This window comes from Berghia stephanieae, chromosome 1 (assembly GCF_034508935.2).
Source record: "Berghia stephanieae isolate SIO BIC M18660-M18661 chromosome 1, UCSD_Bste_1.3, whole genome shotgun sequence".
Lineage (NCBI taxonomy): Eukaryota > Metazoa > Mollusca > Gastropoda > Nudibranchia > Aeolidiidae > Berghia > Berghia stephanieae.
Genome location: NC_088360.1, coordinates 108,953,164 through 108,975,663, shown reverse-complemented (window position 1 = coordinate 108,975,663; position 22,500 = coordinate 108,953,164). Strand labels below are relative to the sequence as shown.

Genomic DNA, 22,500 nt, shown 5'->3' with positions numbered 1-22,500 from the left:
TCAGCGTGTGAAGGAATCTACTAGAAAATAATGGAAAATAAAAGACATATCATAATTGTAATATTGGAAGAAGTAGTAGTAATAGAATAAGTTCTAGAAGTTGTAGTAATAATAATAATAATAATAATAATAATAATAATAATAATAATAATAATAATAATAATAATAGTAGTAGTAGTAGTAGTAGTAGTAGTAGTAGTAGTAGTAGTAGTAGTAGTAGTAGTAGTAGTAGTAGAACGTTGTAGTGGAACAGTAGGGGGAGGGGCGAGTTGAAAAGGTCACTGTGGGGAGGAGGGGGGGGGGGGGCAGGGGAAGGGTGACACAGATGTACTAAAATTAAAATGTTGAGCTTTTTTATAGTGCAATATCCACTAAACATGCTCAAAGCGCTTTACATGGGGTCCTTGGCCAACAGCAAGACTTAACATGTCATATGGGACATGGGACATCGCCTATTAGGCGACAATACAATTTTTTTTTCGGACAGGGACAACGCTGTTAACGGCCGGGTACTCATTTTACACCTGAGGACGGAGAGAGAATGTGAGCAAAGAGCCTTTTCCAAGGACTTAACTATGCGCCGAGCAAAGCTCGAACCCAAGACCTTCCGATCCGAAAGAGAGTGTCCTACCGCAAGACCTCATAGCCGCACTACATAAAAAGTGGCTACGCATACAAACCAAAATATGAAGAAGAAGAGAACATCCCCACACATACAAAACAAACGCCAAAGAACATGACAACCTCTATTGGCATTAAATTCTTCAACCGACTTCAAAATTGCTTCCCACGAGACAACATCCTACACCCTATTATCAAAAAAAAAAATCAACCATCAAAGTAAAATACATCTGCAATGCCAAACATACAAACATACAAAACATCATCTCACAGCCAGAACAGCCTAACAACAATCTTCAAAACAATGCAAGTTCAGGGCCAGGCAACATGACCACTCAATGGCAATTGCCTGACACACAACGTTATTTACCAAGGCCCAGTGACACACACACACACAGAATATTCATTAAGACTTGTGATTAGACATGCCATTTTTTATTGTTTACACTGATGTTTGTTTTGTTTTGTTTTACGAGTTTTCTGGGGCTTGGGAATAATAAAGGTCATATGAGAGCCAGGAAAAAGGAAGAAAATGGATAGTCAATAAGTTTTAAGAATTACAATTAGAAGCATAAAAGAAAAAGGAAGACAAGGGGAAATAGTTCAAATAGGAAACAGATTAGATTCCAAGAGCACACCATCAATGTATTTAGTTTGAGATCACTTAAAAGTCTCATCCGGACATCATCACATGATGATCCCACGAAATGGAATTCGCCCAAATGTCTACAAGATATTGTCTTCAAAACGAAAATATATAACTCATATTGATAATGTACAAGGAAAGAAAAACTAACACTGTAACTTTGACAGTTTCTTTCTCAGAAAAGGGCCAGGACAAAACCAAAGAATCCCATTCCAAGACAAAGACAGAGAGCAACTCAGAAAACAGATATGGATAGGGGGGATAGAAGACAGCAAGTGACCTGCCCACAATGGGAGGTCCAAAAAAAAACCACCGAAAAGGACTAATAAATGCCCTATTATTGAAGGCAACAGTGTTCGTCTAATACATTCATGGTCAGTACAACATGTAATATAATTTTTTTAAAATATAAATAAATAAAAATCCCTTTTTTTAATAACCCCATGAGGGGAAATTTGTCTCTAGGGTTTATTTCCAGGGAAGACCGGAGTAACCCAGGCGTCAGCCACTGGGAAGCGCCGCAAATTGACCTGGGCGAGGTGACTGACTTGCTCAAGGCCGCACAAGCGCAGCGACGGCGGGTGATCGGAATCGGTACGACCTGAGCCACGCTGCCCCTAAAAACAACGTCTTTTGACATCTGGCTCGCCGTGCGTGACAGAACACCGTATTGGGACGAAAGGTCACACATTATGCCAAATTTAACGCCATTGTTCAATCAGCCCCTGGTCATGAATTCCTCATTCGTCAAATCTAGGGGGGCCCTGCCTCACATGTAACGAGACGATGCCCAGACCCGACAGTGGCTTAAATTATTTAGTTCCAATCAACAGTCTCTTGTGTGCAGCCCTGGTAACACCCGATTGGATTTACGCTTAGCCAGTAAACTGCCGTACTCTAGAAAAAAAAACAACATGTATTTAAACATTTGGCCAGAAAACTCGTCCTTCAAATATAGATCGATTTCAGTAATCTCCAACTCTCCAACCTGGGATTCCTTGAAGACTTCGCGGCGTTCCAGTTTTGAGAGTTTTTGCCAAGATAAAGAGTCATTTAAGTCGATCAATATTTGAAGGACGAGTTTTCTGGCCAAAGTTTTAAATATGATTTGTTATTATATTTTTTTTTCAGAATACGGCAGGCAGTTCACTAGTTTAATTATTTGGCATCACAAGTTATCGGTGACCCAGGCGGTGGTTGGCCGTTCTTCCTTATATGTTTGGGATAGGTTAAGGTGACCTCCGTGTTTAAGTGTATGAGTCAACATGTGGAATATTATTTTACATAACAATAACCTCAAGCTGGGCGAAAGGGGGGGGGGGGGGGGGGGGGGGGGGGGGGGGGGGAGGGGGAGGGGGGGAGAGAAGGTGATGAAGATACGTGGCCGAGTAATGATGGAGGTATTACATTGTGACTGAGAAGATTCCGGGTCCAAGAGGGGTTTCAAAACTTTGTCCGAACTTTTTTTAACCTTGTGAGAATCTACTTCCGCTATACTTTTCGTGCTAAATTCTAAGCGTTATTTGTTGTTTTGTTGTTTTTTTTTGTTTATGTTAAATCATTCAACAAGTAGAAATGGTGGAAACGAATATTTTACATATTTTTACCAAATAAGTTAGTTGGTCTTCGTAGTAGCCATGAGGCCTGTGGAGCAGGAATTTTCCGCGTTTCTGTGGCGTGGAACAAACAATAGCAATGGCTTGCTACCCTTTGAATATGACCCTCGTCTATCACAAAGTACTTTCCGCCAGATCTAACAGACCTAGCTACCCATTTAATGATACGTGCACAGAGGGGTCAGAAACTCGGGATCGAACTTGGTCAATATGCAATGTGTGAAGCGAGCGCTCTATCAACTGAGCTAATTTTGCGGCGAATCTTAAGAAAAGGACCGTCTGAAACAGCCTCATTAAAAAAAATTATAATATTAATATGCAAATGGCATACGCGAAAAGGTAATTAAAATTCAGTTTTTTTAAGGGCTTGGAATTTTCCCACTTTGAACCCCTCAGGCAATTTTGCATCTCAATGGCAAAACTGACTCGTTCGTCCCATGCACTAGGTGACTTCCTTCAATTTAATTTCCATTAACAACAAAATACAGCGACAAGACATTGAACAGTATTAAGAAACTTTTCAATAAATTTTCAATAAATCGTTAACAAACAACTGGGCTTCACCCGATTATTAAACTATGCAAAACACCTGAACATATTAAAAATAAATAAAATAAAATTCCCTTTATTCATCCCCATGGGGAAATTTGTCTTTAGGGTCTATTCCAAGGGAAAATTGGAATAACCCAGGCGTCAGCTGCAAAGTAGGGCCGCAAAGTGAGCTAGGGCGAGGTGACTTGCTCGAGACCACACAACGCAGCAGCGGGTGATTGAACTCGGTACCTTTCGGGTAGGAAGCAAAGACCGTACCACTGAGCCACGCTGCCCCATGTCTCATGTAATAATATTATACTATAATATAGGGTGTCCTGATAGCTCCGTTGATAAAGCACTCGTTTCACAAGCGAGGGGACCGCGATCTTTCCGGAGTGAGGTTTAGATTTATATTATTTCCGGACTTTCCTGCCTAGGGTATCTGGGTCTGTTAGATCTGGTGGGAAAGTACCTTGCGATAGACTAGGGACCCCTTTGTAAACCGCTTAGAGCACTTTAGTGCTTATTGCGCAATATAAGTGCTCAATTAAAAGAAATATATACCACTCATACAATAAATCAAATTGAGCTTTTATATAGAGAAATATCCACTAAACGTGCTCAATGCGCTTTAAAATGGGTCCCTGGCCAACAGCAACACTTAACGTGTAGGACGTTACATGACGCCTGTTAGGCGATATCACAAAAAAAAAATTTGGGACATTAGTTTTTCGGACAGAGATAACGCTGTCAACGGCCAGGTACTCATTTTACACCCGAGTACGGTGAGAGAATGTGAGTAAAGGGCCTTTTCCAAGGACTCGACTATGCGCCGAGCTCATACATAACGCCATATTGACACAATCAATGAGTCACACGTTTGAAGACTATATATGATTACACACCAGCATGCATATTTCTTTTCCTTAACCCTCTCCTTACCAACTACAGGAAAATCGTCACATTCGTTACGATGCCACCAACAACTTTCTCATCTGATTATTCCTGATTCTCATAAGCTATGAAGAAAATTTGTTTATTATAGCCATAAAAATTTGTTACTGTTTTGTAGAGCTCATTTTGATGAACAATATATTATGCATAGAATGTACTTATTAATCTTCTGTTTGAGTAAGTCAAATCTATTTTTGTGTAGGGAGGGGGGGGGGGGGGTGAAGTTTTGGGGAAAATTCTGAAACTGGCCGGTAAGGAGAGAGTTAAAACTATCAACTGGTTATGGTTTTGGATTGAGTGACAAATTCTAACAATCGTAAATGTTACTGTTACCGCTACAAAAATTCACATTTTTAAAAATTTAAGTCAGAAAGATCGTCTTTCAAGTATCGATCGATTAAAATGACCTTGTCAAAAGCTCTCAAACCTGGGACTACTTATTTTTATAGATTTTTAAAATTTTTTAGGGTAAGGAGAATCGTCAAAAAGCAATACAAAAATAAACAACATCCCCGCCCAAATGTAATCCAAACACACAAGCGCGCGCGCACACACACACACACACACACACACACAAGCAAAACCAAACAAATAACATCCCCCATCCAAATGAAATCCAAACGCAAACACACACACACACACACACACACACACACACACACACACACATACACGCACATACAGTATTAAATAACTATATAATATTATTGAACTTGGCATTCATACATGTCAAGCAGTGCAGTTTGTGTATTATCTGTGTATTAATTCTAAACAAAGGCCGGTATCCAGCACACAACACATAACAAAGGCCTTTCCCATTTCTTATTGGTGTGTCACATGTCAACCAACTTAACAGCCTTACTCTAGAAAAACTCCTATTTAAAAATTTGGCCAGAAAATTCGTCCTTCAATTAATATCGATCGATTTAAATTACCCTCATCTTGATAAAATACTCTCAATCTAGGGACATCGCGATTTCTCAGGTTTGAGAGTTTCTGCAACGATGAGTGTCATTTAAATAGGTCGATAATGGAAGGGCGAGTTTTATGGCCAAATTTTTAAGATACGAGTTTTTTGGAGAGTACGGCAGTTTACTGATTAAAATGCAGGGGTTTTGTTGTTTGTTTGTTGGCCTTAATATTTTACAACAAATGAATTTTAATAATGTTTGAAAAGGTGGAGATCAATGCAAAATGAGGGCGGAACACTTCTTAAGGTCATGAGTACTTGAATAATAATAATAATAATAATGATAATAATAATAATAATAATAATAATATAATAATAATAATAATAATAATAATAATAATAATAATAATAATTGTAATAATAATAATAATAATAATAATAATAATAATAATAATAATAATAATAATAATAATAATGATGATGATGAATGATGATATAATAATAATAATAATAATAATAATAATAATAATAATAATAATAATAATAATAGTTCTACTACTACTACTACTACTACTACTACTACTACTACTACTACTACTACTACTACTACTACTACTACTACTACTACTACTAATAATAATAATAATAATAATAATAATAATAATAATAATAGCGCCATTGGTCGAAACCCCGAAGGTCTTAAACATAAAAACAAACAGTAAACAAACATCGTTTATCAAGAGATCCGAGGTACGAGGTTCCCACGTTAATGAAATCTGTCCAGGTTTGGAGGTGGGCGGGGGGGGGGGAGGTTGTGGAAGGGGCTGTGTGGGAATAATAATATCCTCTTGTAATTCTTTGCCTGTTTTATCTGGCACTTTATTATAATATACACATCATCCAATTTGCATATTAATTCAATGTTATTTTCCGACGTGTGTATATATGCAGGTCTGACATCCAAACCCACTTATGGGCTTAATTTAACATTTTTGTAATGGACAATATTTTGAGGCTTTTTTGTTTTGTTTGTTTGTTGAGATTTCCATAACAACAATGAGCATATAAGGGAGTGGGTTATCAGACCTGCAAATAAGTCCACTTCGTCACTATCGCAGTAGGAAGCTTATGATTTTTTAGTATTTTTAAAACAACTAGGATTTAATAATATATAATTTGTTTTTAGATTATTTTTTTTTTTACAAAAACTAGGTTTTAAAGATATATCAATTATTTTTAGTACTTAAAAAACAAGTAGGCTTTCATGATATATAAATATATTTTAGTATTTTAAAAATCAACTAGGTTTTAATGAGATTTAACATATGTTAGTGTTTTATAAAACAACTAGACTTTTATTATATATAATATTTTTTTATATTTTATATAACAACAAAACTTTAATGATAATATTATACATAGGGAAAATATAATAAATTCTACATCATCACAAAACCGAACATGGCAACATTCAATAGAAGAAACGAACTTACATCTTCATGCAGACATAGAAACAAACACCTTTTATGAGATTACGAACTACCATAAACGCGAAGCCGAAACAGTACGATAAACACAAGAATCTACTTTCACTTTCACTTCCTATGAGAGCGAATGCTCGAAACAATACTGTAGAAGTTGATAATAATTATACTGAATATATTATATAACATTTCAGGTATAATTATGAGATATATATATTTATGTTTTTATATGTGTGTATTATATATAATTATATATATATATATATATATATATATATATATATATATATATATATATATATATATAAACATAAAGACTGCAACCGAGCGTCATGAAATAAATCTTTATCCTCTTCTTCTTCTATATAAGACCTTATTAATTCCTTTCCTCTTCCCCTCTTCACGCTTAAGTGCCCTCTTCCTGGTGGGCGTCTCATTCGATCTGATTACCACATATGGAATGATTGGATGCATGCATTGATCTGAAAATCCTGGACTTCTAGCATGATCACTTCAGTCGGCTTCCCACCGTTCAAATCGATTTGTCTAATAATATTGACATATCATGAACATTCTTTGATGAACTATCATTGATCTGAAAATCCTGGACTTCTAGCATGATCACTTCAGTCGGCTTCCCACCGTTCATATCGATTTGTCTAATAATATTGACATATCATGAACATTCTTTGATGAACTATCATTGATCTGAAAATCCTGGACTTCTAGCATGATCACTTCAGTCGGCTTCCCATCGTTCATATCGATTTGTCTAATAATATTGACATATCATGAACATTCTTTGATGAACCAAATCTAATTGTTCATTATGATAATATTTTTCCAAATGTTTTGGCCCAACAAACAAAAATATCAACTAAAGATCTTCTACAAAAAGCTGACATGACCACCCATTTCTGAAACAGTCAAATCAAGAAGATGGAGATGGATTGGCTATGTTTGTCGAGGGAGGGAGGCAGCAATCCCAAAATAACAGCGCTCAGATGGACACCGCAGGATAATAATCGCAATATAGGGGAAAGGAAATTTGATAGTAAAAAACATTCTCGATGTACGATTAAAAGGACTTGAGGAAAAAGTAAGACAAAGGGGAATTAGTTCAAATACGGAACACTGTATTATGTTTTGTTTTACATATTATATATGATTTGTAAACATTTGAGTATATTCCTCTTAGTGGGGACCTGTGCTTGTGTCTGGATGACACCTTTAGGTGATCTAAAACTAAGTGCAATGATAGTGTGCTCTTGGAATCTACATATTATATAGATTCCACGAGCACACTAGGGCGACTATTTTTTTCTTCTTTCTTGAGCTTTTAGATAGAGCAATATCCACTAAACGTGCTCAAAGAGCTTTACAAGAGGTCTCTGGCCAAACAGCTACAGCAACATTTAACATGTAGGACTGGACACAATGACGCCTGTTAGGCGATATCATACTTTTTTTGGACAGAAAAAACGCTGTTAAAGGCCACCTGAGTATGCCGAGAAAATGTCAGTAAAGAGCCTTCTCCGCGGACTCAACTATGCGCCGAGTGAGGCTCGAGTGTCTTACCACAAGACCACATAGCCACACGTATTCTAGCCAATTCTTTATTTAATGTGGGTTCTTTTTTAACAGCAAATTTATGAGTTTGTGTCAAATCCTCGCTGTTATTATCATTTACGGTATTAGATTTATGGTCTTATTAACATGTTCATTAAACAACCAAAAGAGCAACAACCCCTCAAAACCTGGTTTTACACGAAGCAATAAATTAACATAAACTACGATGAGTAATAAAATGAATATGTATCTATTGAAAAGCATGAGTGCAGTTCGGGTGTGATAAAGATCATAAGCGATATTTGGTTACTTTGTTTATATATATATATATATATATATATATATATATATATATATATAAATAGAGAGAGAGAGAGAGAGAGAGAGAGAGAGAGAGAGAGAGAGAGAGAGAGAGAGAAAGTCTATATTCAGTAGTATATTTTGTATACATTTTATAAAACAACTAGAAATAACTGGTGATTTGGGGATAACTCATGATTTTAGTACATGCAATAAGTATGTAAAAATCCTACATTACTTTACACTTGTGTCCACTCTAGCGCGCTCGAGAGAGAACACCCCCCCCCCCCCCCCCCCCCCCATTCCTGGGAGGAAACGATTTATTATATACTATAGATAGAATGAAGTTGAGATCACTCGGGTCTTTGTTATTGTTTTTTGCCATCCACTGTTGATGAGTAACTGGATTCAATAGTCTGATGTCACGTCGCCTAGCAACGTGGCCATCGTGGTTCTAAACAAAGAAAATCGGTACTTTTTATTCTTCATACTGACTAGAACTTTTCATATGTCTTGTGATCAGAATGTGTAACAGTCAAAACATGATCAGATGTATAATGTATATTTTTAGAGCCAGTTACTAAGTTACCATGCGTCATTACGAGAGAAGTGACGTTACGACTGTTGAAGCGTATTCTCACTTAACTGTATTATCCAGACTATAACAGTTTATGGTTACACAATAGTTTTGTGTTTTGGTCCGTTATACTTTCGGATGGCAATGTTGTGAGCTTCTTAGCCAAGCGCATACTCTCTACAGATAAAATTCGGTAACGCACTTCACTCAGCTCCTGCGTGCCCTTTTGTAGGGCGTGTTGCATACATTTCGACGTGCTGAAATCCAGCGAGCACTGTATTGACTTGTGCTGAAATTTGAACGGAAGAATCGAAGGCGTGACAGTTCTAATCCGTCCATACATGGATTTTTATCCCTATTTCCGGTATTGTTTTTCTTTCTTCTTTTTATGTTTTTTTTTTAAAGCAAGACAACACGAAAAGGACTTGGCAATAGATAGTTCGAAGATGACGTCACTCAGGTCTTTGTTATTGTTTTTTGCCATCCGCGTTTATGAGTAATTCTCACTAAACTGTAATAACCAGACTATAAACGATCATGGTTACACACAGTTTTGTGTGTTGGCCAGTTATACTTCCGGAAGTATAACGGACCAACACACAAAACTGTGTGTATCCATGAACGTTTATAGTCAGGTTAATACAGTACAGTGAGCATTACTCATAAACGCGGATGGCAAAAAACAATAACAAAGACCTGTGTAACGTCATCTTCGAACTGTCTATAGATAGAATGCGCTTGGCCAAGGAGTTCACAACATTGCCATCCGGAAGTTTAACGGACCAACACACAAACTATGTGTAACCATGAACTTTTATTTTTCTGGTAAATACAGTTTAGTGAGAACAACTCACAAACGCGGATGGCAAAAACAATAACAAAGACCTAAGTGACGTCATCTTCGAACTATCTATAGAATCATAGACTGGGGGTCACAGTTTGGCTTTACAATGCCAAATTCGATAAACCGTGAATGATTTTTAAATATATTTTTAGCAAAATATTAGTATCAACTAATTGGGTTTGGTATATCATATTATATTTTTGGACATTTACTTAAAATTAATTAATGTTACCCAATTAATCGCCAAAACATAATACTGGCATAGTAGTTATTAAATTTCACCAATAAATTGGAGAAAAATTTAGCTTTTATATAGCACATTATCCACCAAACGTGCTCAAAGCGCTTTACGAAGGGTCCTTGACCATCAGCAACACGTAACATGTAGAACGAGACATGACGCCTATTAGGCGATATAACAATTTTTTAATTTATTTTTACTGCTGCGTTTTAAGAAAATATACATTTTTTTATACTTGTTTATAATACATTTTAGCAATAATATATATATATATATTATTATTATTATTATTATTATTATTATTATTATTATTATTATTATATATTATTATTATTATTATTATTATTATTATTATTATTATTAAGAGTTAAAGGATCGCCAAGAACATTTGGCTTTTTTTTCATACCATTTTGGCATATCTCATGAGAACACAATCTGGCAAACGTGTGTGTCGCAGGCCCAATTCTGCAAGACGAGATCCGTGCTAGGGTCCAGATAATGTGTCATCCCAGTGTACAGAGGGCGGAACTCGAACCTAAAGTTATGCTGACGTCTTTAAAACGCAAACACGAAAACACATACATACACACACACACACACACACACACACACACACAGACAGACACACACGCGTGCAATTAAATCATGGCGTTAAAAGTTAAAACCCGCTCGGATCATACTCAGGAATAACACGTATTTAAAAAATTAGCCAGAAAAGTCGTCCTTCAAATTAATATCGACTGGTTAAAATGACCCCGATCTTGTTAAAATATCTCAAATCTTGTTATTTGTGCGGCTATGTGGTCTAGTGGTATGACACTCGCTTTCGGATCGGAAGGTCCTGGGTTCGAGCCTCGCGCTCGGCGCATAGTTGAGTCCTTGGAAAAGGCTCTTTACTCATTCTCTCACCGTACTCAGGTGTAAAACGAGTACCTGGCCGTTAACAGCGTTGTCTTTGTCCGAAAAATTGTAATATCGCCTAACAGGCGTCATGTCCCGTCCTACATGTTAAATGTTGCTGTTGGCCAGGGACCCCGTGTAAAACGCTTTGAGCACGTCTAGTGGGTATTGCGCTATATAAAAGCTCAATTAATTTTTTTATTTATTTTATTAACTCACTCAATGGGAGCGATCTACATTCATGTTTTCGTCCAACAAGGTCATCAATCACATGATTTGTTATTTCTTAACAAATGTAAACACGTTGCTTTGTTTACGAATGTGACCCTTCTCCTCAAAACGGTATTGAGTCGGAATGGTTAAGATGTTGAAAATTAAATTTATAGCCACAAATATCAGACTACTGTTGAGTTTGTATGTTTTATTGAGGAGAATGGATACCATATTTAGGGTGCTAATGCCAACAATTTATATTTTTGACCAGTCTTAACATTTAATTAGCCTTTTAAGCATCTGGTCCGTTCCGACATAATACCGTTTTGAGACGATGGGTCACAAATGTTATAAACATACCCATGTCACTATAAACAACTAGATAGTCACTATAAACAAGTCTTGGGTGTTCAAAATCGATGTGGACGTCCGTCGGAGCCAAATTAATTCCAACTAACCACAGATGGAGATGGCAAGAACAAGAACCGTTGACTTGATTATCTGCTTGACTGAATAGCTTGAATAACTGGACGCAAAGAAATTCTATTTGAATCCGATAGAGACAAGACAGCCCTGGAAAATGTATGCCCCTTATCCCTCGTAGTAAAGGAATATATTTGGATTTTCTACAGTTTTAAAACGGTGATAATATATTGAGGTGATTTTACATTTTTTAAAAAATTAATTAAGGGTAATTTAAATATATAAGACTTTGGTTGATTTCTTCTTATCTCAACTTATCGATGGTCGGCGGATCAAACCTCTGAAGTCTCGAATTTTCACGATCGGCCGATCAAACCTCTGAAGTCTGCATACTACGAGCTTTGCGTCCCATGTTTTATTTGATTTTGGGCGGATCACACCTCTGATTTCATCGCCATAGACGTAAAGGGCAAAATGTTCATCGAGCGATTTTTATGCGTGTAAAATTGAAATTCATAAATTCTTTTTCAGGAGGCCATGGCAGTTCTATATTCTTTACACGATTAGAAACTACCTATTATTACACCAAAAAAAAATTTTTTTTTTAAAACAAGTTCAATCGACTTGCTAAAAATGAAACTCCCTCCTTCCCCCTAACATAAAAGACAAACGTAATTTCTTTAAAACTCAGCACCAACTAGGAATATACACTACGACGAAACTAAAACAAAATTTCAACAACAACCGGAAATCAGAACAACAACAACATAAAACACATAAAGAAATTGGAAGAAAAAAATGAATATTATATATGTATTCAGCTCCGTGTATTGTATTAGCCAATTTTTTAAAAAGATTATTCAGTAAAATATCATTCAATAGAAAAAAAAACAATACCCTAATTTGCTACTTTGTCTTTTCTGTTCATCATTGTATTTTATGATACAACAATAGTTGAGAAATGAGTTTGTGTGTGTGTGTGTGAGTGTGTGTGTGTTGGGGGGGGGGGGGCGCACATAAATCTGAAGTGATACTAGGCTGCTAGAAGCTGTGGACTGTAAAGAGTAATAAACTAAATTGAATAAAGAGTTTTTTTAAAAAGAGGAATATAGCTAAACACAGAACGTTTCGGGTTCAAAACCCTTCTTCAGCCAACAACAACAGCAACAACAACAACAACAACAACAACAACATCAACAACAAAAAAGAATAAAGACATAAGTACATTACTAAATTTCAGATAGACGTCAGAGCAGATAATTAGTAATGTATTTATTTCTATTTTGTTGTTGTTGTTGGTATTGTTGTTGTTGTTGTTGTTGTTGTTGTTGTTGTTGTTGTTGTTGTTGTTGTTGTTGTTGTTGTTGTTGTTGTTGTTAGTGGCTGATGAAGAGTTCTGAGCCCGAAACGTTCCTCCGTGTTTGGTATTTTGTTGGGGTTTTTTTTTCTTTTTTTTTTTTTTAGCTGTTAAATTCATTTTTGCTTATTACTCTCGTAGATCTGAAAAGCACATCCACCGCAAGACAATCGGGTTAGAAGAATAAGAAGTCATATCTTGATTCATTTATAAACGCGATATTATAATGTGCGGCTATGTGGTCTAGTGGTATGACACTCGCTTTCGGATCGGAAGGTCATGGGTTCGAACATTGCTCAGCGCATAGTTGAGTCCTTGAATACGTCTCTTTACTCGCATTCTCTCACCGTACTCAGGCGTAAAATGAGTACCTGGCCGTCAACAGCGTTGTCTCTGTCCTAAAAATAAATGTAATATCGCCTAAGAGGCGTCATGTCCCGTCTTAAACGGTAAGTGTTAATGTATGTCACCTACCAGGAACCCCTTGTAAAGCGTTTTGAGCAAGTTTAGTGGATATTGCGCTATATAAAAGCTCAAAGCTAAAAAAAAAATACCAGCGATATTATATAATATGAGCAAGCTGACGGTAACTTTTACCTGCAGTTCAACAACGACCGAGTTATCTCGGTTCATCCTTTGATGATACAAAAGGGTGTCAGTTTATCAAAGTTGACTTGTTAAACAAACAATAAGTCCTAACGGGTAAATATTGGTTTTGGTACAGAACCCGGTCGTTCGGTTCCAAAAACAACTTATAACACAGTCTTTATTGCATCGTCGTCATATAATATATTGTCGTCGCCATCATAAATATCATAATCGTAAGAGTTAGTATTATTATTGTTATTATTATTATTATTATTATTATTATTATTATTATTATTATTATTATTATTATTATTATTATTATTATTATTATTATTATTATTATTATATTATTATTATTATTATTATTATTATTATTATTATTATTATTATTATTATTATTATTTATTATTATTTTATTATTATTATATTATATTATTATTATTATTATTATTATTATTATTATTATTATTATTATTATTATTATTATTATTATTATTATTTTATTATTATTATTATTATTATTATTATTATTATTATCATTATTATTATTATTATTATCATCATCGACATCATCATCATCACCATCATCATCGCCATCGTTATCATCACCATCATCACCATCACCATCATCATTATCATCATTATCAAAATCAGTATTATTATTATTATTATTATTATTATTATTATTATTATTATTATTATTATTATTATTATTGTTATTACTATTATTATAACATCATCACCATCACCACAACCACCACCACCATCATCATCATCATCGCCACCACCACCACCACCACCACCGCCATCACCACCACCACCATCATCATCATCATCATCATCATCATCATCATCATCATCATCATTATCATCATCATCACCACCACCACCACCGCCGCCATCACCACCATCACCACCATTATCATCATCATCATCATCATCATCATCATCATCAGATCCTAAAGACAAACTTCCCCTTGGGGATGAATGAAGGGAAATTTATTTTATTTATTTATTTATTTTAATTATTGCACTCTATCACAAGTCTATTTACCTTGGTAATCGCCCCCATCGATATGGTCCTTACCCATTGACCATTCCATTAAGCCGTGATAGACGATTGTCGTACTTATCACAAATTCATTAAGTACTGAGTGAGTGAAGATTCGAGGGGGGGGGATGGGTCCCGATAGCTCAGTTGGTAGAGCACTCGCTTCACAAGTATATAAATTGACCGAGATCGATCCTATGTAGGGTCGATTTTTTTTTTCTGTCAACCAAGAAGTGAATCTGATAGATCTGGCGGAATGTACTTTGCGATAGACTAGCGTCTTATCCAAAGGGTAGCAAGCTATAGCTTTTGTCCGTTTCACGCTATAGAAACCGGGATAAACTCCGGTTCCATGGGCGCATGGCTATGAATAGTAAAGATTGTTTTGTTAACCCCCTCCATATTAACCACAGGAAAATCGTCATATTCGTTACGATAAAACCAACATTTTTCTTTTTCAAATTTCTCTTGTACATCATAAAATTTAAAGAAAATGAACAGTGTGTTGTAGAGTATGTTTTCCTACACATTTCATTTATCGCAAGAACTAGACGTCTACACTGTTATTGTATGGGCGCATGGCTATGAATAGTAAAGATTGTTTTGTTAACCCCCTCCATTTTAACCACAGGAAAATCGTCACATTCGTTACGATAAAACCAACATTTTTCTTTTTCAAATTTCTCTTGTACATCATAAAATTTAAAGAAAATGAACAGTGTGTTGTAGAGTATGTTTTCCTACACATTTCATTTATCGCAAGAACTAGACGTCTTCACTGTTGTTGTGTTTGACTGATAAAAAATATATTTTTGTGTTAATTGGGTGTGAAATTTTGGGGGAAAATCCTGAAAATGGCTGGTAAGGAGAGAGTTAAGCTCTTTATTATTAGTTTTAGACCGACAATTGAGTGATTAGCTCTCACTAAATTCTTTACCCGTGACTAAATTGGTAATATCGAGAGGAAAAATTTAGGGGCTACTTCCATTGTGGATTTATAATTTCAAGTCGGTAAATACAGCATTTGAATATTGATGGTAAATGGTTATGTAAAATACACACAGGTTCTACCCGCCATATCAATCGTGCAAGTAGACAATACTATCTTAATCTCAAATTTTTATAGTTTGATCGGAGACTAAAATGAAAATATTGATACATGAAAATTAGGGGCTATCAACTCCCGTATGCGGATATCCAATGTCAAGTCGGTAAACATGGCATTGGAGTATTTATCGTTTATAGGGAATGAGATTTCAAAACAGATTTAAGGGTAGCGCCCCTTTGTTGGAAGTCGCGTCTTGACAACCGACAGACGCTATCGCCATTATTAGTACCAATCATTAGCGGGAAAGTTCAGTAAGTTTAGGAAGGGTTGTCTCATCGTATTCTATTATCTATCAACATCTTTTATTTTCAATTTGTGGTCTACATCATATTTTGTTAACATTTCATAATGGAGAAAACTAAAGAAAAGATCTACATTGATTATGATATGCATTTTTGTACAGAAATATGAATAATATACATTTTGTATTTGCAGCGCTTGACTTGTAGTTGGTTTGTTTACAAATAACTTCTCCGCCGGTGACGTCCAATCAAGGGACGCTACTTTTCCGCTAATCTCATTCCCTAAAGTTTTTTTTAAAAAACCCACCGCCATATCAATTGTACAAATACCAAAAAAAATGTGCAAACATATAAAATGTTATAGCTTGTTTGAGAGAGGATTTAGTGTGGGATGATCACCCACCTGAAGATAGAAAGGAAAACATTGAAAACCCGAGCAGAATATCAGTTAAAATAAACATTATAACGAGAGAATGTTTACCGACTTGACACGGTTTGACATAGATATAGGCAATATTTGCTATGAAAACCCTAGTACTGCCACCCCAGAAGTTTCACGTCTTTGTAGATTGCAGTCTCGGTTATAAACTTTAAAGGATACACATAATTATATTAATGATATGCGCTTAGTTTAAATAAACTTATAACGTCCGCCAGACGGATATCACGTACCAACACTATCAATGTGTAACTTTTTACGTTTATAGATAGAGCGAAGTTGACGTCACTCATGTCTTTGTTATTGTTTTTTTGCCATCCACGTTTATGAGTACTCACTAAACTGTATTCACCAGGATATAAAAGTTCATGGTTACACATAGCTTTGTGTGTAGGTCCGTTATACTTCCGGATGGCAATGTAGTGAGGTTTTTAGCCAAGCGCATACTATCTATACGTTTATAGATAGAGCGTCACTCAGGTCTCTTTTATTCGTTTTTGCCATCCATGTTTATGAGTCATTCTCATTAAACTATATTTAGGGCTAACCCACACAGGAGACTTGACTCCAACGTCCCGGCACTGACATGACATATGAAAAGTTCTAGCTAGCATGAAAAATAAAAAGGACCGATTTCCTTTGTTTAGAACCACGCTGCTCGCCGTTGCTGGGCGACGTGACATCATCAAACTACTGAATCCAACTTGACGCTCAAGCAGTCATTTGGATGACACTATACAGAATCACTTGAGATAATTTGACGTTTCAAAACACTCATTGTATTGTTCTATGAGATAAACAAGACACACGTATTTCCCTATTAAAGTCACTGACTAAATGATAAAAAAATATATCTTAAGTGGGTTTTGGCCAGTCATTTCCTCAAATGGTGTTTTTTTTTTTGTTTTTTTTTTTTTTTTATTTTCTTTTGTTAACCCGTTAACTGCCGTATTCTAGGAGAACACTTTTTATTTTTTTTTAACAGATTGGCCAGAAAACACAACCTTCAAATATCGATCACTCAAAATGACATTCATTAATGACAAAAACTCTCAAACCTGAGACTTCTTGATGTCCCCCGGTTTGAGAGGTTGTTTTTTTTTTTTTTTTTTTTTTTTTTTTTTTTTTTTTTTTTTTTTTTTTTTTTTTTTTTTTTTTTTTTTTTTTTTTTTTTTTTGTTTGTTTGTTTTTACAAAGATGAGAGTCCTTTAAATTCATCGATATTTTATCGATATAATATTAACGGGCATCGTTGCTCAGCGGTACGGTCTTTGCTTCGTACCCAATAGGTACCGAGTTCGACTACCCGCCTCGTTGTGTGGCATTGAGCGTGTCCTTCGACACCAATATCAATATATATTATTATATTATATGACTTCCCTTTTTCTTTCTTTTTTTTTTTTTTTTTTTTTTTTTTCTTTCTTTTTTTTTTTTTTTTTTGCATTTATAATTTTATACAGAAGCGTTCCTAACACGGCTGAGTGGGCACAGACACATCATTCAAAACACCGACTTATCTTTTTAGCCTTTAACCCATAGCCACCATTCATTGCTATCCTTAAAAAAATCCTTGAACATTTATAGTCTGGTTGATACAGTTAAGTGAGAATTACTCATAAACGCGGATGGCAAAAAACAATAACTAAGACCTGAGTGACGTCAACTTCATTCTATCTATGGGCCGATCTTAGTTCTATCTAAGTTGACACATTACCATTTTAAGTACTTGCCTTGTGTGTGAATTTGTATGTGAAACGAGTGCTCTACCGACTGAACTATCTAATAATAGTGATGATGATGATAATGATGATGATATTGATGATAATAATAATAACAATAACAACAACAACAACAATAATAATAATAATAATAATTAATATATTATTATTATTATTATTATTGTTATTATTATTATTATATTATTATTATTATTATTATTATTATTATTATTATTTATTATTATTATTATAATATAAATAATATAATATATATAATAATACTAATAATAATAATAATAATAATATAATAATAATAATAATAATAATAATAATAATAATAATAATAATAATAATAATGAATAATAAATAAATAATAAATAATATAATAATAATAATAATAATAATAATAATAATAATAATAACAATAATATAATAATAATAATAATAAAATAATAATAATAATAATAAATAATAATAATAATAATAATAATAATAATAATAATAAAATAATATAATAATAATAATAATAATAATAATAATAATAATAATATAATAATAATAATAATAATAATAAATAATAATAATAATAATAATAATAAAATAATAATAATAATAATAATAATAATAATACTAACATAATAATAAATAATAATAATAAAAATAATAATAATAATAATAAATAATAATAATAATAATAATAATAATAATATAATAATAATAATAATAATAATAATAATAATAATTAATAATATAATAATAATAATAATAATAATTTACTAGGAAATTCCGCCGCGAAAGGGTCAATATAATGATATGATAGCATTGAAAGACAAGACTCCACCAGCCACCTTATTGTATTCTTATCTCCAGTGAAACCATACTGGGTAGCTGCTGCATAGGCAAGTCTGATGTGGATCCTCAATGATAACATTGTCTTTGTGACAGTGGATTTGTCATAAATCTCGACTTTTCACTGTACCGGATGTCTGCGCAAGTGTCAAATTTATTATTAAAATTTTAAAAATTTCCATTTATTATTGTTATTACCAGCGTGCACGTATTATTATAAGAAGGTCTGATACCGAGCGTGATTTAGGGCTTGTCTTAACATTGTTGTAATAGACAATATGCGACCCTTCGCCTCAAAACGGTATTAAGTCGGGCTGGTTAAGATGTTGAAAATTGAATTTATAGCCAGACATATCAAACTTGTGTTGAGTTTGTATGTTTTATTGAGGAGAATGGATACCATATTCTTGGATGCTAACGTCAACAATTTATATTTTTGACCAGTTTAACATTTAATTAGACTTTTTAGCATCGGGTTCGTTCCGACATAATACCGTTTTGAGACGATGGGTCACATATTATTATGCGTCAATTTGAAACGTATTTCAATTACGACAACTAACAAATAATGTTTCATAGGGGATATTTGATTATTGTCTATTCCAAGGGATGGCTGGAATAACCCAGGCGTCAGTCGCAATGCAGCGCCGCAAAGCTAGGGCGAGGTGACGTGCTCAAGGTCACACAGCGAGAGGCAGGTGATCGAACTCGGTTCCTTTCGGATACGAAGCAAAGACCGTACCACTGAGCGATGCAATGACATGTAAAGTAAGGATTGAACTTCAGTTTATAAAGTTGTGGTAGCAGTGGGGGTCGTATCAGTAGCTGTAGTTGGGGCGGTGGCAGTGGTAGTGGTGGTAGTTGTAGTAGTAGTAGTAGTAGTAGTAGTAGTAGTAGTAAATAGTAGTAGTAGTAGTAGTAGTAGTAGTAAATAGTAGTAGTAGTAGTAGTAGTAGTAGTAGTAGTAGTAGATAGTAGTAGTAGTAGTAGTAGTAGTAGTAGTCGTCGTCGTCGCAGTAATAGAAGTAGTAGAAGTAGTAGTAGTAGTAGTAGAAGTAGTAGTAGTAGTAGTAGTAGTAGTAGTAGTAGTAGTAGTAGTAGTAATAGTAGTAGTAGTAGTAGTAGTAGTAGTAGTAGTAGTAGTAGTAGTAGTAGTAGTAATAGTAGTAGTAGTAGTAGTGGTAGTAGTAGTAGTAGTAGTAGTAGAAATAGTAGTAGTAGTAGTAGTAATAGTAGTAGTAGTAATAGTAGTAGTAGTAGTAGTAGTAGTAGTAGTAGTAGTAGTAGTAGTAGTAGTAGTAGTAGAAGTGGGATGACTTTGGTAGTTTAACAGCACATTTATTATTTATTTAAGATACGTTTCAATTTAAAAGTGATGTGATTTTTCCAATTTCAAAAACAAGTTGCCGAGTCGATTGTCGTTTACGACTCCGGCTGACGATATTATTACTCGCTGTTGTTCTCATCAGTATCGATATTGCAAGTGATGGCAAACATTATGTTTCATCAGGTCATAGTATCTTTAGTTAGGGTTTGAGGGGCAGGGGGTGGGGTATTGGGGGGTCGCCCCTGATAATAATTTTCAAAATCCCTTCTTTAGGCGCGCTGTGAAGCAACGAAAGTCCTTCCGTGGTAGTAGTAGTAGTAGTACTGGTAGTAATAGTAGTTGCTGTTGTTGTTGTTGTTGCTGTTATAGATGTTGTAGCCGTAGTGGTGATGGTGTGGTTGTGGTGAAAGTATTGATAGTAGAAGTAGTAGTAGTAGTAGTAGTAGTAGTAGTAGTAGTAGTAGTAGTAGTAGTAGTAGTAGTAGAGGTTGCACTATTAGTGGTAGTAGTTGTGATGGTGGTGGTGATGGTGGCAGTGGTTGTAGTAGTAGTAGAAGTACAAGAGATTACTGTGTTGATTGTACGTTACAAGTGGTTAGTAGTTGTTAAGTGATACTCATGAAAAGAGATCATATATGAAAAATTCCCGGAAGTAGCTCAACTAAAGATATGTCTGAAAATAAATTATTTTAAGAAACAACTTTTTCAGAAAACTATAGTAGAACCTTTTCGTAGTAGTAGTAGTAGTAGTGGTAGTAGTAGTAGTAGTAGTAGTAGTAGTAGTAGTTGTTGTTGTTGTTGTAGTAGTAGTAGTAATTAACTATGTCATTATTCGTAATTTATTATGATATTACCATTAATAATTATTAAAATATTACCTTCGTTAGAATATCAACTCCTGTATGATCCAAAAATAAGGAATTCAATTCATCAACAAGAATAGTGTACAATCACAACACAACAGTAAGTTCCTCCTCTTTATAGTGTGAAAAGAATGCTTTATAATCTTCAATCTTCACGACGACCAAAATATTACGAGTAGCCACGAACCTTTTTACAAATCTCCCTCCCTCTCTCTTTCCCTCTCTCTCTTTCTCTCCCACTGTCACATTCGCATTCGCATCAACAGGTATTCCGACTGAACGACTGAACGCCTCTCGATGTTTCAAAACGGCGGACAGGCGTCGCTTGCTGTGAATGCGTGTGTGTGTGTGTGTGTGTGTGTGTGTGTGTGTGTGTGTGTGTGTGTGTGTGTGTGTGTGTGTGTGTGTGTGTGTCGGTGAAAGAGTGCGAAAATGATGCGAGGCGATGCGTGTTTCCTTCCGAAGCGATATTCTTAACTTATGATATTATATCGATATGGATTATTCTGGACTTCAGTAGCCTAAAGTTGACACCTCATTTCTTTGAATAAATACCGGTTTTCGGAGAATTCAAAACTCTTGCGTCATGTGAAATAGAGAAATGATTGTGTGAGACCCACCGTCTATAACTTGGGCTTGAGCTTTTATATAGCGCAATATCCACTAATCGTGCTCTAAGCGCTTTACAAAGGGTCCCTGACCAACAGCAACACGTAACATGTAGAACGAGACATGACTGACCCTGTTAGACGATAATACATCTTTTGCCGACAGTGTTAACGGCCAGGTACTAATTTTACACCTGAGTACGGTGAGAAAATGTGAGTTAAAGAGCCACAAGACCACATAGCCGTACAGCTGTGCTCCGTCAGGATAATATATTCAATGCTTTTAATAGAATTTTGTGTTTAACGAATAAAATGGAAGTTTTTTTATTTTTTTAATTGGCGGGAAAACTCGTCCTTCAAATATCGATCTATTACATTCACCCTCATCCTGGCAAAAAGCTGTCAAACCTGGGACTTTTACTTTTGGTCTATAGTCTATTAATCAACCCATAAGGCAATTGGACAACCAGCCAATCAAACATAAAATAAACTTAGATATATATATATATATAAATGTA

At 34.8% G+C, this 22,500-nt stretch overlaps 1 protein-coding gene across 3 annotated transcripts in view; it reads right to left on the bottom strand.

Annotated features, from left to right (window-relative positions):
• Nucleotides 1-22,500, bottom strand: part of LOC144962697 (neuronal calcium sensor 2-like) — a 289,403-nt gene that overhangs the window by 73,019 nt on the left and 193,884 nt on the right. The window contains exon 1 of one of the 3 annotated variants that reach the window (XM_078895854.1): nucleotides 21,390-21,706. The exons of the other annotated variants lie outside the window; for them this stretch is intronic. The gene's annotated coding sequence lies outside the window, so the exon portion shown is untranslated. Of the gene's footprint in view, nucleotides 1-21,389; nucleotides 21,707-22,500 lie in introns of those variants that run through there. 3 annotated transcript variants of the gene reach the window in all.